Genomic DNA, 24,675 nt, shown 5'->3' with positions numbered 1-24,675 from the left:
GGCTCGAACCCACGAACCGCGAGATCATGACCTAAGCGAAAGTCGGATGCTCAACCGACTAAGCCACCCAGGCGCCCCGATTTCCTACTTATTTCTGAACCCAAGATCCAGATGACTGCTTGACCATGTAGCTCAGAAGTACCTTTTTTCATCTTGCCATTAATTGAGTCAAATCCTACAAGAAAGCACCCTACAGTTTTCAACACTGAATAGTAGTGCCTTAAGGCTGGGACTCTCATTTTCCCCTCACTGAATAGTATACAAATATCTAAAAGATGGCTCCTTAAAACCGCTGGATTTCATGGTTCTTGGTCCTCAAGGGAATTTTCATTTTGTTTCACTCTGTTGAGCTGATCTTGGTAACTTGTCCTTTGTTCACTGTTGCCGGTAACTGTAGCTTCTCTTCAGTACTGAACATTAACTCACTTCCCAGGCACGTGGAAGAGTTTCTACCATAAGAAAAAGACGTGTGCTTTCGAACCAAATCTCCTTGGCTTTCTGAAGTTAGCAGCCTTACGTAATGGGCCTGAGTATTTACAAACGTAAGAAGCACCTGACAGCCTCAGGTACCATCTGGAAAAAAGTGTCAGCATATAGGAAGCTTGGATCCGAGCCCACGTCACCATTCAGGTGCTTCATAATTACTTTGTGGTTCAGTGTGGGAGTGAGGCAGAGAATATGTCAAGGGTTTCAGAGCTCTTAGTGAAAGACAGATTTCCTTGTTGGAGTAGATGTTAAATACTAAATAAGTTTTTGTGTTTATGAGCAAACTCATATTTTACTGGAGGCTTGTTTGTTACTTTTCTCAACACTAAGTGTGTCACAGTGAAATGATTTAAATATCTGCTTCAGGTGACTTGTTGCATTTAGATTTGGAAAGTCGGATGCCTGGGCTTTTCTAGCAAGTCATCTCATGTTCTAGAATACATGGAAGTCAGTATGAAGTGGAAAGATATGGGGATGGCACTACAATTGGTCACATCAAAGTTTTATTTTCTTTCATATTTGTCACTGACCAAATTGCAAAAAAAAAAAAAAAAATTGTTCCATGTTCAATTCACTACAGACAGATTGCTCTCTGTGTGGAAAGTATGCAGTGTATAATGATGCGAGCCTTGAACTTATGGCTGGGGAATGCCAGGAATCTGGGGTTCTGGTGTCACTGAGGAAAATGACCCCACCTCTGTGTGCCTTGGCTTCCTGTTGAGAAAGTTCTGCTCTTCATAAGAGCCCTGAAGTACTAGCAGGAAGGTGCTTTATGTGTGGAGTTTTCCATAAAATGCGGTCCTAACTGAAAGGCTGGGTTAAAGGTAGGTCAGTGCTTTCTAAAACCATCTTTTACATATGTGTGAACTATTTATCAGTTTATGTCTTACCTATTTATTAGGTATGAAGGAGCCCCAGGTAATTTGAATTCTGATTTAAAATTCAGGCTTTGTTCACTCAATTCCCTTCTTTTTCTTAAGGGCAAAGGATATAAAGGCTCAGGAAGTAGAATTTGGAATTGATTTTAATTGCCTGAACAGGTTTACTGGAGAAAAAGTTTTATTGAAGTAAAAACGAGGTTCAGATTATTTTTGTTTTTCCTGTGTATCTAGTAGCAGGCAATTTTGGAGTATTCCATAAATCTCTAAGTGAGGGTATCCATCACGAAGTGAGCCATGACTTAACAACTCTTTGTGACAATTGCCTTGGATAAAAGTCTCTGTGATGAGAACTCACAACTTCAGGAATACATTTGGAGGTGGAATCAATTACACAGATGATTCCCAAAAGGATATGAAGCTATTTTAGAATATCTCAGAAACTCTGAAGGCCTCTTCCCAGCTTTGCCAAATCTCGGCGAGCCACTGCTGGGAGCGGTTGTGTGTTGTACCTTTCAGGAGTTTTAAAATTAATACACAGCTGAAGTTAGGCTGCTGTGGAGGTTGGGAATAATAGCCTGGTAGAATAGCATTTCTCTTTGGAGAGTGCCATTCTTTCTAGAAAGAATAAATTACAGCATTGTATGATGTGTAGTTCATACGGTAGCAGTCACTGTTGCTGAGTTTAGGACCACGTCATGTACAAATTTCTGGTATTTTACTTTGGTTCTAAATGCAAGGGGTGTGTGTGTGTGTGTGTGTGTGTGTGTGTGTGTGTGTGTGGTGTCATTTTGCCTGAAGAAGCTACATGTGGGTGCTTTGGAGTCTAGGAACAAACCGGTGGAAAATGCGCCCCGCTTAGCTGAGGGTCAGAGCCAAGTGGGAGTGAATTCTGAGGGAGCAGGGACACTGTGACCATGTCCTGTAGGAACAGGTGGGAGTGGACGTGTTGGGTCTCTGCTTCACTAACGGAGAGCTTCTCTCTACATTTGAATATGCTACACGATACTGTGGAACCTGACATCTGGGGACTTGGGTCTGGGAAGGAAATATGTTGTGATTATTTATTATATAGTTTAGTGTAATCTGTATGATTCTTCTCTCTCTCGCTTTGACTTTGAGAGGCAAGTAGGAAAATGGAAAAGCGGAGAACCCAGGTGATCTGCAAAAGAGAGTAAGAAAAAAAACATCTCTGGGAAATCAAATAAGATCTGAAGATGTATGTTTAAGTTTTAGAATTTCAAATACTAAAACCCAGGGATCAAGAATTCTCCACTTACAGAACCACTTTGAAATTTTATTTTTTCATTGCTGCCTGCCTTCACTTGATGTGTTGTAAAATTTTATAGTTGTGTAAAGTTATTCAAAATCAAAACTAAGTTAAGTAGAAATGATAGCTATCATCCAGTCCATCTGTTGTACGTTGCTGAAGAATCCAGTAACTTGCTGTGAAAGTTCTTAGTCTCAGAACTTGCCATGCCCAGCCCTGGCTTTAATGCATACTACGTACTAGCTGGCTAGTGGCTGACTGGGGTAATACTTACTAAAAATAAACAAACGAACCAACCATAAAACCTTGAAATGAACCTTTTGGTCAGAGTACATTTGAAGAAAGTCTTGGTGGAAAGGTCGAGAAGCATGGTGGAAACTGGTAGAAAGTCTCTTATTTTGGGGCTTTAAAGACTTTGTCATTCTTCAGTGAATTGTTAAATCCTAGTGTCTACTATTCCAAAAACTTCTGATGTGTAAATGTTCTTTATGTATAAAAACTTCTGATGTAAAATAGCTTTTTTGTTACACATTCTCAAGCTGGTAGTATCTTTTACCATTATTTCGGGAGTACTATTTAATTACTGTTTGAGAATCAACAGAAGATTGAATGAATGAAATCATTATTGCCATTTAGAGACTGTTCTCCATATGCCAAAAATTAAATAAAACATGGATTTTAAAGTTCCATCAGGTAGTAGCTTAGCAAATCAGTGACATTTCAGTGACTTGTTTTAGCTTTCCACTTACTTGTATTCATGTCTTTCAATAGAATTTTAAAACATTTTTATTATTAGATTAATTACATATCTTATATATTAATATATAAGATACAGTCATATACTATATAATTATTATATAGTATATATTATAGATGTGGCTTTATATTTTGTGTATTATTCATTATTATTGAGGAATAATTGACATTAACATTATATTAGTTTCAAGTGTACAACATAACGATTGGGTATTTTTATATATTACAAAATGATCACCACAGTAAGTCTGACATTCATTACCAGACATAGTTAACAAAAATTTTTTTCTTGTGAGGAGAATTTTTAAGATCTACCCTTTCAGCAACTTTCAAATATGTAATACAGTATTATTAACTATAGTTACCACGCTGTACATTATATCCCCGTGACCTACTTATTTCATAACTGGAAGTTGTACCATTTGACCTCCTTCACTCATTTTGCTTCTCCCCATCCCCACACCCAGCAAGCATCAGATGCTCTCTGTATCTGTGAACCTGATGGTTTTTGTTTGTTTGGGTGGTTTTTTATGTTTGTTTAATTTTTTTAAAGTTTCTTTTTATTTATTTTGAGAGAGAGATAGCATGTTGAAGAGTGGCAGAGAGAAAGGGGGACAGAATCCCAAGCAGTCTCTACACTGTCAGTACTGAACCGGGTGCGAGGCTCAAACTCGCAAACCGTCAGGTAATGATCTGAGCCAAAATCTAGATGCTTAGCCAACTGAGCCACCCAGTGCACCCCTTGTTTGGTTGTTTCTTTGTTTACATTCCACATATAAGTGAGATCATACAGTGTTTGTCTTTCTCTGCTTGTTTCACTAAGCATAATGCCCTCAAGATCCACTCGTGTTGTCACAGATGGCAAGATTTTTTTTCTTTTTATGGCTTAATAGTATATCATTGTATATATGTACCACATTTTCTTTATTCATTTATCCACTGATGAATGCTTAGGTTGTTTCCATATTTTTGGCTATCGTAAATAATTTTGACTGTGTTTTTTTAAAATATAATGTCAAAATAAATAAATAAATAAATAAAATATAATGTCAAATTGACTAACATACAGTATATACAGGGTGCTCTTGGTATTGGAGTAGATTGTCATGATTCATCACTCACATATAACACTCAGTGCTCATCCCAACAAGTGCCCTCCTCAATGCCCATCACCCATTTCCCCTTCTCCCCCACTCACCCCCACCAACCCTCAGTTTTTCTTTATTTTTCCCCTTCCTTTCCCCCATGGTCTTATGTTAAGTTTCTCAAATTCCACATATGAGTGAAAGCATATGATATCTGTCTTTCTCTGACTAACTTATTTCACTTTGCGTAATAACCTCCAGTTCCATCCACATTGCTGCAAATGGCAGGATTTAGTTCTTTCTCATTGACATTCCATGATATATATAAACCACATCTTCTTTATCAATTCATCAGTTGATGGACATTTCGGCTCTTTCCATAATTTGGCTATTGTTGAAAGCACTGCTATGAGCATTGGGGTACATGTTCCCCTGTGAATCAGCACTCTTGTATCCTTTGGATAAATTCCTAGTAGTGCAGTTGCTGGATTGTAGGGTAATTCTATTTTTAATTTTTTGAGGAACCTCCACAGTGTTTTCCAGAGCAGCTGCACCAGTTTGCATTCCCACCAACAATGCAAGAGGGTTCCCTTTTCTCCACATCCTCACCAGCATCTGTTGTTTCCTGAGTTGTTAATTTTAGCCACTCTGACCAGTGTGAGGTGGTATTTCAGTGTGGTTTTGATTTGTATTTCCCTGATGATGAGTGACATCGAGTATCGTTTCATGTGTCTGTTGGCCATCTGGATGTCTTCTTTGTTTTTTGTTTTTGTTTTAAAATTTTTTTTAACGTTTTATTTATTTCTGAGAGAGAGAGACAACATGAGCAGGGGAGGGTCAGAGAGAGAGGGGGACACAGAATCTGAAATAGGCTCCAGGCTCTGAGCTAGCTGTCAGCACAGAGCCCAATGCGGGGCTTGAACCCACAAACCATGAGACCATGACCTGAGCTGAAGTTGGATGCTTAACTTTCTGAGCCACCCAGGTACCCCCTGGATGTCTTCTTTGGAAAAGTGTCTATTCATGTCTTCTGCTCATTTCTTCACTGGATTATTTGTTTTTTGGGTGTTGAGTTTATTAAGTTCTTTATAGATTTTGGATACTAGCCATTTATCTGATATGTCATTTGCAAATATCTTTTCCCATTCTGTCAGTTGCCTTTTGGTTTTGTTGACTGTTTCCACTGCAGTGCAGAAGCTTTTTATTTTGATGAGGTCCCAATAGTTCATTTTTGCTTTTAATCCCCTTGCCTTTTTATGAATGAAATTGAAGAAGACACAGAGAAATGGAAAAACATTCCATGCTCATGGATTGGAAGAATAAATATGATTAAAATGTCAATACTACCCAAAGCAATCTACACATTCCATGTAATCCTAATCAAAATGGCACCGGCATTCTTCTCAAAGCTAAAGCAAACAATCCTAAAATTTGTATGAAACCACAAAAGACCCCAAATAGTCAAAGTAATATTGAAAAAGAAAAACAAAATGGGAGGCATCACCATCCCAGACTTTAGCCTCTACTACAAAGCTGCAATCATCAAGACAGTATGGTGTTGGCACAAAAACAGACACATAAATCAATGGAATAGAATGGAGAACCAGGAATTGGACCCACAAATGTATGGCCAACTGATTTTTGACAAAGCAGGAAAGAGTATCCAATGGAAAAAAGACAGTCTCTTTAGCAAATGGTGCTGGGGAGAACGGGACAGCAACATGCAGAAGAATGAAACTAGACCACCTTCTTACACCATACACCATACACAAAAATAAACTAAAAATGGATGAAAGACGTAATGTGAGACAGGAAACCATCCTCCAAAGGAGAAAGTTTTGACTACTTTAAACATGGGGGTGCAGATATTTTTTGAGTTAGTGTTTTCATTTTCTTCAGATACGCCCAGAAGTGGAATTGCTGGACCATGTGGTAGTTTTAATTTTTTGAGGAAACTCCATATTGTTTTCTGTTAACAATCAGTAATTTCTTAACAATGTAAAGTAATTCGTCTTATCACAAAGCTGAGAGTTTTAGCTTGAACCATTTTTTTTTTCTCTTTTTAAATGAATTCTGGCTATTTCCTATAGGGAGAATTGGGAATAGGGTCTGCTCATTTTGTTCACATGGGTCTCAGGCAAGTTTGTTTCTGTAACAAGGAGTTTCCCATCCCCCTGCCTGGCTTCATGCCATGGGTACTGGTTCTGTCTCCATGGACAAGACTGGAGTGGAGAGGGAGCCAGGCCAACAGATGTGGTTCTTGTGGTGAAAGGCTGCCAAAGGTGAGTTCAATCCCGAAGATTCCTTTCTCAGTTTATTTGGGAACTTAAGATGGCATGGCTATTGTTTGAATTTCTAGAAACCCTTCTCTAGGACATAAAAAGTGGCTTGTTTTTGAGACTTGTTTTTGAGATATTCTGACTATTTAAAAAGAATGTGAATACTCTGCAGCATTGCAGGGATTGTTTTGCAGCTAATATCTTCAGGTTTAGAAGAAAGAATCCAAGTGTCTTCTTCATTTCATCCATTCCTTCCACAGAGGTCTACTGAGCACTTCTAATGTATTGACACTGTGTGGGGTGCTGGACGACCTGAACCTAGTTCCCTGCCCTCACAGGGCTTCCAGTGGAGGACACAGGCACATGCATGAGTTAAGTCTGTCAGATGGTGATATGAGCTATGAAGGAAGTTAAAACAGGGATGGGGGATAGGAAGAGTGTCAAGAGGTGAGGGACCCATATTAGGACCTAGAGTCCTGTGCTACTTATGGTGACTGATGGGGCCCATAGTCCTTTACACAGTGTGGCTTATCGTGCTGTCATAGTCACCGCCAGCGTTGTCACCGTCATAGCCAGGATGCATCTACCCACACCTATCAGTCAGGGTGTGTATAAAATGAGTCAGACAGCTGAGTGTCCTTATGTGGACACATGTGGAGGACTTATTAATGACAAATAAAACCAGAAAATGACTGTATTCATTCAGCAAATGTTTGCTGAATGATTGTATATACAAGCCATTGCAGAGGGCAGTAAGACCCATCACATACACCTTTCCAGAAGAGCATATAATCTAGCATATTTGTGTGCGCTAGGTCATTTACACATTGGTGATCTAACCCGTTGAGGTGAATTATGAAAGGTCCACAACATGTGCTGGTTTGTCCCTTTGCTAAGGCATGGTTTCCGTCAGGTCTTCTGGGGGTGGGGGGAGTATACTAACCTGGGAGTGTGGTAGGCGCGTGCACTGTGTCCACATCCCAGCAGAGTGTGTTTCTTCCCATTGATTAATGTGTAAAATGCCTTTGAAGTGAAATGTGCTTGCTTTGTGAAGTATTGCTCTCAGAAAAAAGGCAGTTTCAGGTGCTCATGTATGACGTGATGGTACTTAGCCAGAAAACGGAATCATTCAGGGTCTCAATGACATACTTAGCATTTTCCAACTTTTATAAGGGAATTCATATGCTGCACTTGTCATCTTGGAGATGAACCCTGTATGAGCATACTATTTGGGTGAATCCTAATAAGGGGCCTGATTGGAACTGTGGACATGGGAGAGGTTATGTCCTTTGTTTGGAGGGGACTGTCTTGGAGGAAGCTACTTCAGGAGCTGCTTCATGTGGACCTTATTATCAGGTTATTTCTTTTCCCTTAGAAATGAAGGATCAGGCATCTTTGTGTGAAAGTCCCGGCCACCTATTATATACATGGGATCAAAAGTTTACTGTGTAAAAAAAATATATATACTACTATATAGAAACTGTGTGTGTGTGTGCGTGTACACATATATAAACTACTACATAGAAACATATGGTAAAACCTTGGATTGTGAGTAACTTGTTCTGCAAGTGTCGTGCACAATGAGCAAACGTTTCTAATAAATCTTAACTTGATAAACGAGAGATGTCTTGCAATACAAATAGTATGTGATACTGAATGTCACATGATCACAGCTGAGCCAATGATTCTTGAAATTCACTTTGATGTGGAAGTGCTTTGGATTACAAGCATGTTTCCAGAATGAATCATGCTCACAAACGAAGGTTTTACTATATATAATATACTATATAGAAACATATACATGTATGCAAAGAGAAAGCTTGGAAGAAAAAGGAAAAGGCACAATATACAGTGGCAGAGGCTGTTAGCTACCCACCAGAATCCACAATTTCTCTTCCTGAGCCCAGGGTGATACATCTTCCAGCCTCCCTTGCACTTAGGTGCAGCCATCTAACTGAATTCCAGCCATTAGAGCGACCATGATGGAAATGGCAGAGCCCGTCAGCCTTTATCCCTTTTTTCAGCATGAGGAAGATGAACACCTCATCCTTTCCCCATCATGGAAGTGAGACAAAGTTCTGAGGTGTTTGCACCATTATCCATTTTTGTGTCTATTTCAACAGTGAGTAGCCTTCCTTAACTAATCCCAGCACTCTGTGTGGTAAATGAGAGAGGCAAAGACTCAAGTTTCAGTGTCTAGGCCTTACTTCCCTGGGGATACTGGACCCAGTTGTTTCTGCCCAAATGGCAGAATCGACACTCTTGGAGGAGAGTGGTGGTTGTGCTTGTAAGCTCATGCTATACATTTATTACTGCACTCACTGCTCCTTGCTATACCTACATGAGCTCAGGGCAGAGTCCAGAGAATGCTAGGTAATCCTTGATTTTTCTTCTTCTTCCTTCCTTCTTTCTCAAATATTTTAGTATCTGCCTTGTGCTAGGGGCTACTGGGGTTACCTAGAAATGAAAGAAGCATGGACTGTAACCTCAAAGAACTAACAACTCTACCTGCCCAGACTGTTTAAAATGGGGCTGTCAGCTGGAGGTAACAAAAACCCCAAGAGAAATTGTTTAAATGATAAGCGATTTTTTTCAAGAGCTGAGAGGTATATAGACTTTAGGTGCTATTTCCTTGGATTCTTTTTTTTTTTTTTTAATTCAAGTTAGTTAACATACAGTGCAGTATTGGTTTCAGGAGTAGAATTTAGTGATTCATCACTTACATACGACACCCAGTAATCCAGTAGGATTGATTCCTGAAATTTATTTTAAGTAGTCAACCGCAAAAGTCCACTGAACCGTCCACCTGGAATTGCCCTCCTCTCTCCTCATGTCTTTAATTCTAAAGTGGAACATTTAGCAAGCATTGTGGATTGCCCAGAGCAAGTTGACTCGATGCCTTCTTCCCCTTGAATTCCATTGAGCTGGGCCCACAATGGAAGAATCAAAGTGACTACTTGACTGAGTATTGCAAATGGTAGTGAGATGAGGGGATTAGTGTATGTAACCCGAGAAAATCCTGTTCACCTGTAGTTGAGTTTCAGCCTATTCATTGGCTCCCTTCACTTGGCCTAGCACTGCATTTCAAGCTGGAATTTGAAGATCAGCTGCTTTCTTTCTCTTTAGCTGATTATCAGTCTCCTTTTTCAGTTTGCTCTGTTATTTGCCTTTGTCCTTGTTACTATCTTCCTTCTGAGATGGCCTAGTCCTTAGACGTAGGTACCACACTTCATTTACCTTTGTATTCATTTCCCTAGTCCCTTACCCAACAGCATAGCACAATACTTTATATATTACATATGTATCAATAAATGTTTGGTGAATTAATTGATTACTTATATTTCTTGCATTGGAAGAAGTTCTTGAGCTAGTTTCATGCTGGGCGAATAGCTCTTCCCATGGCTAACATCACTTCCTGGTGGCATTGTATTGCTATCAATTCTTGTGATGTTTCATCTTGTTCAACTTGGTGACACTGGCCTGGCCTTAGCCAGTACAGGACTCATCCAGCATGAGGTTTTAAAAGGGAAAGTGGTGGCATGGTCAGTGGTCACTGTGTGAGTGTAGTAGGCTGTGTCTTGATCTGGTCCAAAAAGTACTCATGGGGCTCATGTCTGGTGGATGATACTGAACCACATTCCTATGATATCTTGGCAACAGAGTCATCTCATGTGACATGTACTGTATTGCTCAATTTAATAAAGGAACAACAGATTAATCTTTTTACACCTGGTAGCTAGGTTTGTATCTGAGGTCTTATTTGACTCACTGTAGATTCTAGAAATTCTTTGAAAAGAGACTCATACACATCCATAGCTAGGTTTATTTCTCCTTATAAAATTACCACCACTGAAATCCTTCCCTCTGGGATTTGTCATATTTCATTTTAAAAGTACATTAATTTTTTTTTAATTTTTTAAAAGGAGACAGAATCTGAAGCAGGCTCCAGGCTCTGAGCTGTCAGCACACAGCCCAACATGGGGCTCGAACTCACGAGCCATGAGATCATGACCTAAGCCATAGTCGGACACTTAACCAACTGAGCCACCCAGGAGCCCCTAAAAGCACATTTTAATAGTGATAACAGAACCAAAAGTTGACTTAACAAGATTTAGGACACTAAAGGCCAGGAAAGAAAGTGCCTTACAGGAAGAGTGATCCATTCTTCTTTGTGATTAGGGAAATATCAATTCCTTTGATCAACAGTGGCATTATGTCAGTGTTTTCCTTCATTTTTAAAGTTAACACCTAGTTTTCCCCACCCCCACCACCTGAGAGGTGATTTTGAAAGAAGCTGGCCAGAGCTTTTCCCTGATCTTTGCACCTCTTTTTGTCAGTTTATGAATATTTTGCCAGATTATCTTCACATCTCTTATTATTTAGCCTTCACACTTAAGAATCTATGATATGAATATTTCCATGCAGACTCACTTGTTTCTTAAGTTTGATTGCCTTTGTGAAGACAGGGGAACTGTTGTTTCTTTAACAGGACTTAGAAAATTAGAAGAACTCAACTGTATAGGATCCCTGTCATAAATGAACCTTACGAAGTTTTTAACTGTTCATGTTGGAAAATGGAGCTGATTGTCTTTTCCCAAAGTAATTTGTGATGATTAACAGTGAAGAAGTTAAATTTTCCTGCATCTCCATTCACTGGACTGTTACATTAAAATGGCCTAAAAGTATTAGCCCAGTTTCATCTGCTTCCAGGAAATAGTTTTAGAGAATATCCCCACCAAGTATCGATAATTTGGGTTCCAAGAAAAGCAACTAGTTTGTAATCTGAATAGTTTAGTGCTCTTTGTAACCTTGACTCGTGGCATGAGCCCACATTTCAGAGTGGCTTAAATGATGTTGTGGCAAGTGGTAGCCCAGTAAAATAGCTAGTAACCCTCTCTGTGTACATTTTAAACCCAAGACTTAGCAGAAGGTGCATCTTCAAATAGGGAATAATGATGAATACGTTCAAGAAGATGCTTGATTGTGGAAGATAATGCTACCTTCTGCCTAAATTGTAGTCACTGTGGTGGGAAAATAACATAAATCATTAGTCTAAAGGCCTCCTTCCCTCACTTCTTGTCAACTGATGCAACATGTGCCACATTCAACATAAAATTATAAGGAATGCCAAAAGACAAGAAAAAGCGCAGTCTGGAGAAACAAAGTGAGAGGCAAAAACCAGACTCTGATATAACAGAGATGTTATAATTATCAGACAAGGAATTTAAAAGAAATATGATATGTGAAGGGCTCTAAGGGAAAAAGTTTAAAACCTGCAAGAACAGATGGGCAATGTTAACAGAGAGATTGGAACTCTAAGAATCAAAAGAAAATGCTAGTAACAGAAATGAAGGATGCCTTTGATGGACTCATGAATAGACTTGACATTGCCAAAGAAGGAATCCGTGCACTTGAAGCTCAATCAATAGAAACTTGCCAAACTGAAATGCAAAGAGAAAAAATAATGAAACAAAACAGAACATCCAAAGTCTGTGGGACAATATACAAAATTGTAGCATATGTGCAGTTGGAATGCCAGAAGGAGAAGAGAGAAAGGAAAAGAAATATTTGAAATAATAATGGTTGAAAACTTTGCAAAACCAATGACTGATAGCAAACCACAGATCCAGGAGACTCAGTGATAAATACCTGAGGGTTTTTTTTTCCCCTGACACCAAATATGTGATTTTTTTTTTTTTATACCAGTTCTCTAGTTCTGTGATAGCAACTGAGTGTCCACCAATTCCATTCAATTCTGACACCAGTTCCTGGAGTTAGCTTAGACCCCACAGGTTAAGGGCTCAGTCCCACAAGACTGTCCCCCCTTCAGATGGCAGGCACAAATAGGGTGCTCAGGCTGCCCACATTTCTGCCCAGCCAACTATAGATTTGGAGAGTCCCATACTCCCTCTTCCCTAGGTTGTATAATTTTCTGGAACATTTCACAGAACACAGGAAAGTACTTTACTTATAATTACCACTTTATTATAAAGGATACAACTCAGGCTTGGCAAAATGGAAGAGATGCACAGGACAAGGTGTGCAGATGAGTCAAGGACACCTACTACAAAGCTGCTATGCCCTCCCCTGGAGCACCACCCTCCCAGCACCTCCACTTGGTCACCAACCTGGAAGTTTTCCGAATCCCATTGTTTAGGAGGTTTTATGGAGGTTTCATTACATAGGCATGATTGACTACATCATTGGCCATCAGTGATTCACGTCATTCTCTAACCCTCTCATCCTTGGAGGTGAGCGAGTAGAGTGCTGAAAATTCCAACCCTCTGATCATGCTTTGGTCTTTCTGGCAACCAACCCAAATCCCAAACCTTTGTAGGGGTCCACAGGAGTCACTGCATTAGCATAAGCTGAGGTGGCATTAAAAGAGGTTTATTTTGAACAACAAGACACTCCTATCACTCGGGAAATTTTCTAAGAGTTTTTTGGAGTTCTAGGCTAGGAACCTGAGACAAAGACCAAATAAACATTTCCCATTTTCCCACAATACTCTGCATACCACCCCCCAACTACAGTTAGGTGTATCTTATTCACAGTGCAGAAAACCAAAAAAGAAGAAAATCAGGAGAGAAGTACAAAGAGAACACCTTCCCTGTAGAGGAACAAGTAAAAACAGTTACAGTGGCTTGCTCATCAGGATCCATGCAGGCAAAATGAGAAGGCATGGAATCTTTAGTTCGCTGAGAGAAAAGGGCTTTGTCGTTATAACCAATGATACTTTCTGAGTATCTGTGCTGTCATCTGGTATATAAAAAGACTAAAACATGAACGCTGCCCTGAAGAAGCTCACAGGTGGCCCCAGAGAGAAGCAAATGGGATGTACAAGATATGATATTTAGTGGGTAAGAATAAAATGTAGGAATCCAAAGGGATTAAGTAGGTGAGTTGGGTGCTCCAAGGAGGTGACATCTTTAGATTACAGAATACCTCCTTTCTCCACGCCCTACCATTTACCCAGTGGGACTCCAATTTAATAACAGCAGATGGTAGCCGAAAGACACACAGACACTGTCCTAGGAGCAGGACCTAGGCGAGCCTGAAGCCAAGAGGGGCGACAAAAGCAACACACCAGAGGAATCTGAAGCCTCTAGTACAGCTGGCCCAGCTACAACAAGTCGTAAACACGGCGCACCTCCTGCAGAGAGAATACCATTCTATGAATGGATCTGTGAAGATAACGGTGACTTAGGTGCTAGGACAAACATGCTAATATGTTAGCCTGTTTTAGGTACAAGTTACAAATGTTTTTCTGCTTATTAATCTCTGCAGACATCACCATATAAGCCTTATATAATTTCTTTAAAGTTTTTTTGAATATACTTACAAAAAAAACTTTTTTAAACCACAAGATGGGTTAGCCTCTGGCGTTTTATGGTCCGTGATTTGGTAGCTATCAGAGAAGGACCTGAAGCTCTTTTTCTTTCTTGTAACAACAGACTACTTGGATGTCTCTCTCTGCATCTGCCTTTAATGATTAGATTCGTCTCTCCAAGGACTTAAGTGATTAATGGACTGGGTAGAATGTAAGGAGACTTAAGATCCCTGCCTTAAAATAAGTTACCACCAACACACGAGGTGAATAAAGATTCATACATAAAGGACATTTTGATTGTATGATTTGAGGTGTTATTAACTATGAAAAATAATCACACTGCCTTTCATGAACATGGGTTCATGTTCACTGTGTAAGAACAAGGAAAATATATAACTGAGGCTAAAAGCATTTTTCTCCAAAAGGCAGTAATGGCTTTTCCAATTCTTGGAAGTGGCCAAAGATGAGCTTCTTGTCTCTTGAATATTGAAGACAGTCATTTCAGGGATGGTTCTTTGAATTTTACTATTTTATGATAAAATAGTATTACTCCAAAATGATTTCCAATAAAAAACAAAAACAAACCATAAAAAGGCAACTCTTTTGAAGGCAGAGCTTGGATTCTAGCAATATTTACTTCATCAGTATCTGCCATGCCTGTGGTAGACATTTAATAAATTCAAATTGTTTGGTACAATGACATGAGTCCTGACAGCCCAGGGTAGCCAAGCTTTGTTTCTTCATAGTTCTATCAAGAAGTCATGGTCTCTACCCAGCTAGTAGTTATTCTTCACTAACATACAACTTGATTGAAAGAACTTTTGTTTTTCCTCTTAGATTAACTTGAGATTTCTTACAGCTATCAAGAAGCAATATGCTTTTTATTCCCAATATTCCTGCCATCTTTAGATCAACCACTAAAAACAAAAACAAAAACAAAAACAAAACACTTAGGAGTTCACTTCTCATCTCTAACTCATGCATTAGAAGATATTATTTTGACATTATTGAAAGAGATTCATTTTTATTTAAAAGAACCTCCCCCACTTCCTTGGCAATCTTATACAAGATGATCAGCCTCATTGGTAAACTAAGATATGCAACTTTTAATGACATGGCATTTTTCAGTTATCATTGGCAAAGACTGATAACACGCGATGTTGGACAGGGAAAGGTTAATCTCATACACTCCGGAGAATTCATTTCCATTAGTACAATACTGTGGAAGGATAGTGCACATACCTATCAACATTCTAAATATGTTGCCATTTCTAGGGGTACCTGGGTAGCTAAACATCCAACTTCGGCTCAGGTCACGATCTCACAGTTCATGGGTTCGAGCCCCATGTCGGGCTCTGTGCTGACAGCCAGCTCAGAGCCTGGAGCTTGTTTCAGATTCTGTATCTCCCTCTCTCTCTGACCCTCCCCTGCTCATGCTCGCTTGCTTGCTTTCTCTCTCTCAGAAATAAATAAAACATTAAAAAATACGTAGCCATTTCTAATAAACATTTGTGCTGATGCACAATGGATGTCTGTTGTATTTTTTATCATTGAAAAGTTGGAAAGAGTGTGACTATCCATCAATAAGACACTGGCCAGATGAGGCATATTTGTATAAAGAAATATCATATTACATTAAACATATTTTCAGGCAAAAAAATGCTGTAGTACTTACAACATGATTTAAATTAATTATTTTTTTCTTTGTGTGAATTATATATTCATAGGAAAAAGTGTAGAATGTTAATAGTTATCTCTAAAGGGTAGGTTTATAGGAGCCTTTCATTTTCTATTCTATGCATTTTTGATGTTGCTTTTGTAATGAAAAGAATTGTAACTATTTAAAATATACATACATAGTATGTCTTGGGCATGGTACAGTCTGGTACCATGGTAAACTCTGAATTGGTACAAAGATGCAGGATAATGATAATTTGATAATGATCTCAAGGAATTTACGGTCTGGTCAGTGAACACAGGAAAACAGACATTTCATCATAGATTGTGGGCACTCTGTTAGAAGCTGCAAAATATTCAGTAGGATTAAAGGTTAGTGTGATTGGATGTGGAAGGAGGGATTGAGTATAGAAGGGAAGCCATAGAGGGAGTTTGAGCTGAATCATGAGAGATTTGCTATTCAGTCTGGAATTTGAGAGGCGATTTGGTGGTAGAGGGAACAAGGAAGAGTCAAAGTGTGGATGACAGTGGCAGGTAAGCATTCGGGAAGTACCAGAAGGCGTCCTGGAGGCAGCATGTAAGCACCTGTAGAGGTGAGTGTTGTTATGAGGGAGAGGATGATGACCATGCACACGGAGAGAAGGGGACAGGAGTCTAGCCTGGGAGTCAGGAAGTTCCTGCTTCTGCCACGGAGATACTGTGTGAGTCTAGACAAAGTCATTTTCCCTCTCTGGACCTCAGCTTCCTAATCTGTTCATTGAGAATGTTGGACTAGATCAGTGACCTCCTGTGCTTTTACTTTTCCTTTTCTTTCCTTAGAAATAGAATCTTTTAGTCAAAGAGATACTTTATATTGGGAGCAAATAGAGCAGATAAAAGCAGGGCTGGTTTACCTGAGCTATTGTAGTTGTCAGGTGGGAGGCAACGATGAAGCTCCCTGCCCCCTGCAACCACCACCACCCTGCATCCTCAGAGAGGCTTCAGTGGAGGCTCAAGGGGAGCATGAGTGCAAAACCCTGGCTTAGTAGATCAAGAGAGCCCCTTGGAGTCTGAAGACTTGACGACTGTGGCACTAAACTATTTTGATGTCACCACTTCCTTCACCCTTAGCTTTGTTTCCATTTTGGCCAAATTTCTTCTTACCCCAAGTGCTGCTGCCCATCCATGTCCAATGTCATTTCTCCTTATACCTAAAGTACTTCTCTACTTTATGCCCATCTTCTTGCCATTTTTCTTCTCTAATATCTCTGATTCCTTACTGATTTTCTTTTCAATTTTCTTGAATTTGTGTGAACAGGTTGGCCTTTTCAGGACACAGCGGAAATTATAATAGCACTTATTGAGTGCCTACTGTGGAAGCTGCTTTAAACATTTGGCATAAATTATCTCATGTCATCCTCATGACAGGTGTTAATTATGAGGCAGGTGTTAATATCATTATTATTTTACATATGAGGAGACCAAGGCAGGCACAAAGAGGCAACTCATGTGATCAGGCCAAAGAGATACAGTTGTCGGAACTGTGACTGGAGGATAGGCAAGCTGGCACCAGAGGATAGGCAAGCTGGCACCAGAGCAGGCAAGCTGGGCTAACCTTTTTTACTCTGACTGTTTTAGCTGTCAATTCTAAGAAAGGGTGTATTCCCATTCATTCAGGTGTCTTTGTATACTCTGGGGCTGTCCCTGCTCCCTTTCTTTTCCCTTCTCCTCCTCCCCACTCCCCCCCATACCCTATTTTTAGTTTTTTAATTTACCTTGAGAGAGAGAGAGAGAGAGAGAAGGGGGGAGGGGCAGAGAGAAAGGGAGGGACAGAGAATCCCAAGCAGGCCCTGCACTGTCAGTGCAGAGCCTGATGCGGGGCTCAAACTCACAAAACCTGAGATCATGACCTAAGCTGAAATGAAGAGTTGGGTGCCTTTAACTGACTGAGCCACCCAGGCGCCCCTTCCCTTTGTGGAAAGAGAGAAGCAAGGAAGCCCTGTGTGATGCCAAGAACCAGATAGTTAAGGTTTAACTAAAACTCACAAGAGAACTGATTTGGGGCTTCTTGTTTTAAATGGATTTCTCAGGATGTGAAGGGGGAAATGAAGCTGAGAGATTCAGGCAGAGCAAGCCCCATTGTGTGTTTACCAAGGAATTTGGTGTGAGTTTGGAAGGCAAGGAGAAAAAGGGGTAGAGTCAGGCTTTTGATCCATCATCAACCTCAAGAGATAGAATGTCGTTCCTATTCTTAATTGTTACTTTACTACCTTGGAAAGCTAAACAACATTAGAGAATGATTTTTTCTTTTGTGTTGCCGTACAATATTAACCATGTGCCAGTCTAATTATATTTAGACTACCCTGAAAATAAATAAGGAGGAATCTGTACCATTATTGATTTGTGCTAAGTATATTGTGCTAAGTATATACCAAGAGATCAAGGAAATAAAGTAAAGGAATAACCAAATTCCTAAGGACTGAAACCTTTGAACTGCAAAATGTTGCTATGTTTATTCAGCAAAAATAGGTCTATTTACTGGCCTGGAAGCATTGAAAAACATTAACCAAGAAGCTTTTGGCCAGTGTTTGATTTATTTTATAATAAATAATTTTCAAGTATAGAAGATATGTTTTCAGAAGTAAAATTCACATAGATATGTTACTGCTACCCATAAAGTCACAAAACTGTAGGAAAACTCAGCTAGTCCTTCATTTGGGATGGAGGTAAGAATGGGTTGCAAATATAGAAACACATGTCTAATTTATATGGTAAATCTATATATAACGATCAATATAAAGATTTCCATCTCTTGGAAGCACTTTTCTTTCCACTTACTATGTTCTGAAAGTAATGTTCAGATTTATAGCATATTTAGTTTAAAGCAGTTTCTTAAATCTGGTGTGTGTGAGATTTTTGAAAGGAAGCAATATAGTAAGTGTATTGGGATCTTAGTATACATTTTACTTTAGAATGGATGTTGGAAACAGGCTAAGCCTTCTAAAAGGGGACAATATGAATTGATAAACACGCAGAGGTGTTTAGCTGCTCTGTTTCTAAGTTAGCTTTATCTAGGTGGTTGGCCTATGGATAAATCCCAAAGTAGAACTTGTATTAGGGAGTTTATTAGGGAGAACTTTGTTAGGGAGTCCATGGAAGTTTAGGAAGATATCTTCTATAAAATGTCTACAGTGCCAGGAATTGCATGCATCTAAAGGCCCAGTACAAATTCCTACCTTCTTTAAGAAGCATTTCCAGATCTCCCTATTGGGAATTAATCTGTTCTTTCTCATTCATGGATTTATGCATTCACTCAACAAACTATTACTGAGCACCTACTGTATGAGACTAAAACTGTGAGCAAGTTAAACATTGTGCTTGTCTGCCCAGAAATCATGATTTTGTGGAAAATACAGAGTAAGTACTCAGAGTTAATAGTCAGTATCATCACTGCTGTAATGGGTACATGCAGATCTGGAAAGACTTCTTCGAGAAAATGCAGTCTAAGCTAAGTAGAAGTTAACTGGGTAGACAGAGAAGGTTAGGGGCATGATATACAACATGGAGAAAGAGCCTCCTGAAGGCAATGAAAGAGGCTGCCAGTGGTTCTGAAATCAAAAGGAGTTCAGAATGGGTAAGGCTTGAAGTATGAGGGAGGAAGGAAGGAAATAGTGGTCAGAAGAGAACCTACGGAGAGAAACAGTGGCCCTAGAACTCTGAGAACCTCCTCAAACCCACTCCCCTGATAGCAGTGGTAAGCCACTGAGGTGATGGCAGACGTTCTATAAAAAACCACAGTGGTTACTACATATAGAATGTTCTAGAGGGAGGCATGAGCTCATCACCGTCCAAAGTCAAAGAGGTATGCGACCCAATCCCATAAGACCGTTCTTAGGATTTGTCTCTGGGAACGGCTCCTGTCAGCAAATTCTGCATCAATGGGGTTCAGTAAGAAAATAGATCTAATGCTAATATTTCAAACTGGACACAGGGTTTGGAAGGGCTGAGTGGATAGTAGAAGCAGAGGTCCTAGACATTAGTGACTTCAGGAAGCAGCTGCCATCCTTAGGGCTAGGGGAACCAAAGAGAATGAGTGTGGCTAACCAAAGCTAAAAGCTCAGAGCAGAGGCCCCTGTAGACCAGCCAAGGAGGCACTTGGATCTCTGGGGAGGGATTGCCTATGGCTGGTGCTTCAGTCATCAAGAGGGGTTTGTGGCTAGTACACAGTGTACTAAAAGCTGAGGACCTAGAGCTGCCTGCTACTGCAGAGTCTGAAAGGAGCATGAAAACAGGAAGAGAGGTTCTTCTCCCAACTCTGCCTTACAATCTCCTGACAGTGCTCCTCATTGGCAGAATTTAACATGAAGCCAGTTGTAGGGGATCCTGGGATACATGTTTGCAGACTTCCAGCTCCAGCATCACAAAGCAGAATACAAAAGTTTGGGCTTGGGCTGAGAGGCAGCTAATAAGTAATCTACCCTCTGCATTTTAGGAAAGGAACTCTAGCTTCACTGTAGGAAGTGGATTGGGGGCAGTCCTGGGTACTGGTTGATCAGTTCAGAAGTTGCTATTCAGACAGGAGGTGATGGCACTCTGACTCAAGGCCAAGACAAGAGAGAAAGGGGAGTGGGTAGATGTGGAGAGACTTAGAACATGGAAGTGAACAGAATTTGGTGAGGGATGAGGAGCCAGATCAGAAGGAGGAAGGCGGGGGAGGGGTTAAGGAAAGAAGCTTGCATCTGTGATGTAGGCGGATGGTGGTGCTGTTTACCGCGATATGAATGTAGGACTGAAACTTCAGGGGAAGATGATCTATTCAGTTTGGGGCTTGTTGAGTTTGAGGTGCCTGTGGCTCATCCAGACAGAAATTCACTGCAGATATCTGGTCAGAAGATGTAGATGTGGTATGTTTTCAACCTATAGGTGGTACTTGGAATTTAGGAATGGATGAGGTTACCAAGCGAGCCTATAAAATGTGGATAAAAGAGCACATCGGGCTGAACTCGGAGGAATAACAACAAAGGAAAGAGCAAAAATAGTGGAGAAAAGTTTGTGAAGGAGACTGAAAGAGTGGTCAGAGAGATTGGATGAAAACAAGAGTGTGTTGCAATTCCCTAATAATGTGCTAGGCACAGTGATCAAGGCGTGCACCTGTGATACAAAAGGGGCCCGCCCACCATAGGCTGGAGAGAGGCAGCGGGAGGAGGAAGAAGGAGACCGGGAGGAGGCCACCAGGTGCCAAGGTGCCACGTTGCCACTTTGGAGCTGGGGGTGGATGTAGAGGATCGGGGCGGAGGCGGGTGGCAGAAGTCCTGTGTGAGCAGTAGGGCCCCTGAGGCTGTGTAGTCATGGAGAAAAGGCAGTTCTGAGAGAGCTACTTGTCTGTCACCAAAGTTTGTCTTCTAGGCATTCTTTTTTTTCTTTTTTTAGATGACATCTTTAGTGTGGTTTGATTTTATGGGAATCATAACCTTGAATTGGTTGAGTTTTTTCTCCTTACATAAAGTACAGAAGTCATCTTGCATTAATATGTCTTTTGACTGAATTTGTCTTGCCTTTAGGGGCGATAAAAGCTCAGCTGAGCATCTAGCATAGGCAAGGATAGTTATCTCTTTAAAACTCTGGACTTGCTGTCATTTTACTATTCGAGCCCCTCATAAACAACAAATTACACATTCACACAGATCAGACTATGCTCTCCCAATGACCTGTGTAAACTGATTTGGACAGATGTTAGACCTAAGATATGAATAAAGAAAGGACACATATATGCAGATTTGAAGTTATTCACCAGTGTTCATTGCTTTCAGTAAGTTTTTGTCTTTGTTAACAGGTAACCACAACTCTTAAGGAAATAAGATTTTTTTGTAATCCTGCGGATGAGCCGCTTATGCCCTGAACTCAAACAGGGCTTCCTTTCCTCTGGGTGCTTCCTTTCCTCTCCCTCTCCCCCCCTACATCTGCACCACCCTTGCCTCAATCTACAGATCAATTTTCTCAGTAACTTTTGCTTGTATGTGACCTGTCCTCTCCTCTCTGCCTCTCTCTACATCACGACTGACACTTAAAGCTGCAGCTCCCACTGCTCTTTGGGGATTATCTCAGTTTTCTTTCACAGCCTGGCTCAGCTTATCTTTTCAAGGCAGGCCACATCGTACCAGATGCAGTCTTCCTGGGTCACAGGCCCTCTCCTGTTGTACTCAGCCTCCACCGGGGGCGTATACCCGTGTGGTTCATAAAAGCAGGAGCATGGGTAGCTCCCCTCTGAAGCATAAAGTGAGAAGCAAGGACTCCTGAGTTGTGACTTACTCAGTACGTCCCTTCCACTCCTGGCCCATAACTCGTTTCCTACACATAGTGCCGAAGATTTTCTCTTCCAATGCAATTCACTCATCGTCAGAACTTCACATTCCCTTACTCTTTCCCCAGCAGAAAACATCCCGGAGTCACAGCTGCTACACTTAGCAGTCGAGGGGCCATTTAAAAACCATCATCCAACCTGAATCCACAATTCTCCATGATGTCCATTTCAGTTCAAGTCCTCACAATTAGTCTAGCCGGCACTGGGGACCAAATATTACATGCAATACTGACATACCCTGTGTTCAGTGGTGGACATTCTTTCTGTCTTTAAACAGAAAGGGGAGAAGAAATTTCCATATCTTAACCTAGCTATGAGAAAGACACATCATACATCGGTCACTGGCTCAGTCTACACTCTGTCTAGTAGAATAGAGCCCACATCTGGTGATGGGTGGTCTCCTTGCTCGCATTTTAGGCCAGAGGCTTGGAAATAAGGTTTATTGGAGGAGCCCCGACTCCTAAACCTTTGGCTTGTTGCCTCACTTCTTTTACCACAAAGTGAGTTCTCTGATCTGCAGACAACTACTCTAGAGTTTTCTGTAGCATGTAGCTTCTATTTTCTAACTGTATCTTTCTTTCCTTGTTAAAAGTTAAAATCTGGTTAGAGAGGGGGTTTGGTTTGGTTTGGTTTTTTTTTTTTATGAATTCTTCAGTAGTTAATGATGTGACATTGAATAGAAATATCAGCGCTGTGATGCATCTCAAACCAGAATCTTTGAATTTTTCCCTTCGACCCTTGTTAAGAATTAGAGCACTCTAATTTTGTAATAGAGTAGGTATCTATGGGGCTTGGATTCTGTAATCAAGCTTGTTTATTTCTGAGCTTTCTTTCTTGGCTAATTTCCATGTGGTTTCTAAGTTAATTGCATAGGGGAAAAAAACCCAAAATTTAGTTTTCTGTACTGTATTGACATGACTTTTGCATTTGCATTTAATCATTTGCACTTCTTCTATCTCAGTAAGTACAGTGAGCTCTCTTCATATTTACATACCGTTGAGAACTATAAGATAAATTAGGAGTAGAATTAGAATAGAGGAAATCAGCATAGTCATTTTGTAAATAAGCATCAAGGAGCACTGCAGCCACCAACTATCACCAGATAACTTCAAACTAAATAAGATGGAGAGAGAGAGAGAGAGAGAGAGAGAGTGTGTGTGTGTGTGTGTGTGTGTGTGTTTAAACATATGTTATTTATCTAGTCTTAATTTAGCTAGTAAAAGTTCCTGATTCCCACCCCTGCCCTCTTTCCCTTCAGGACTCAGGACGTCCCAGCTGTTGCTAGATTGGGTTGAGCTTACCATTGAGAAACCATTCCATTAACCATTACATTGATAACAACTATCCAGAACCATAGGGGCATTTCTATGTTTCAGGAAAACTCACAAATGACCCACGTACAGAATTAACAGACTAATTAAGTAATGATTTCTAGTTAGGTATTTCATATAGGGAATAAAAGAGACGGTGATGGTCATGGGAATGATCCTTTGGCATCATGCAATTATGGCTCCCGAGGTATTTTTTGAGATGAATACAGAAATCTAAGAAATCTGCATGAGCTATGAGAGGTTAGGTATAAAAGTTCTTTGAAAAAAACAAAATGCAGATCTTATGTTCAGGTTCTCTCTATGAACCTGAAGAGAGCTGTGGTTATTGAGAGAGCCCTCGCAGGTTCAGAGCCCCTTCCACATGACCATGCCCACCCTACTGTACCTCCATGTGTGGCTATTATCCTGAGTACTAGCACAGACTTGGAACATAGTAGATACTCAATGAAATGCCTGATTGAAAGACTGAAACTATGAATAAGTAACATCTCAGCCTCTAAATTTTTGCAGAACACTGATTCTTGAAGGTTATATGTAGAGATTAAACAAGATGCCAAGGAAAGAAAACTACTAGGCTAGTGTTTTAAGAATACCAAAAGAGTAGATGAATATGCCTCTTTTAATGATGTGACATAGATGAGAAATACCAGCTCAGTGGATACTTCTCAAACCAGAATCTTTTTGGATTTTTTCCTTTTCACCCTTGTTAAGAATTTAGAGCACTCTAATTCTGTAATAGAGTATATCTACTCTTGTTCCATCTTCTTAGGAGTTCTTAGGAGTGCAATTGCTCTTGTGCCTATTTCCAGAGCTTTTGATAAGTTTAACTGAAGTGTCCTTGAGAAGGCTGTACCAGCTGACTGTATACGATGGAATCCCCACCCTCCACATTTCACCTTATTACATTTGTGCTTAGTTCTCCAGAGCCTGCTTGATGGCACTTTCTCAGAGCAGTTGGGTTGGTGAGGGTAGAGGTGTGTGTATGAGAATATAAAAAATTTATAAAACTTCTAAGATGACTATGTGACAAGAATATTTGGCTTGTTTTGGTCTATTTTGATCCACTTGGTTTAATTTCCTTAAAATTCATGTGATGATTTCTTGATCTCTGCTTCACTCTCCCATGGGGCAGTACCTTTTTTTCCCCCTTTTTTCTTTTTTAACTCTGCTCTTCCTTCTACATTTTTACAACTTTTCAAGTCATGCTAATTAATTTGGAGATTAAACAAGATGCCAAGGAAAG

At 40.2% G+C, this 24,675-nt stretch overlaps 1 protein-coding gene across 2 annotated transcripts in view; it reads left to right on the top strand.

Moving 5' to 3' along the window:
• The window catches only part of STXBP6 (syntaxin binding protein 6), a 243,924-nt gene that overhangs the window by 37,750 nt on the left and 181,499 nt on the right, over nt 1–24,675 (top strand). Inside the window, exon 1 of one of the 2 annotated variants that reach the window (XM_039254675.1) lies at nt 1,243–1,310. The exons of the other annotated variant lie outside the window; for it this stretch is intronic. The gene's annotated coding sequence lies outside the window, so the exon portion shown is untranslated. Of the gene's footprint in view, nt 1–1,242; nt 1,311–24,675 lie in introns of those variants that run through there. 2 annotated transcript variants of the gene reach the window in all.

This window comes from Hyaena hyaena, unplaced genomic scaffold (assembly GCF_003009895.1).
Source record: "Hyaena hyaena isolate Hyena2069 unplaced genomic scaffold, ASM300989v1 scaffold_497, whole genome shotgun sequence".
Taxonomy (NCBI): domain Eukaryota; kingdom Metazoa; phylum Chordata; class Mammalia; order Carnivora; family Hyaenidae; genus Hyaena; species Hyaena hyaena.
The sequence above is the reverse complement of the archived record's forward strand: the minus strand, read 5'-3'. Positions and strand labels throughout refer to the sequence as shown.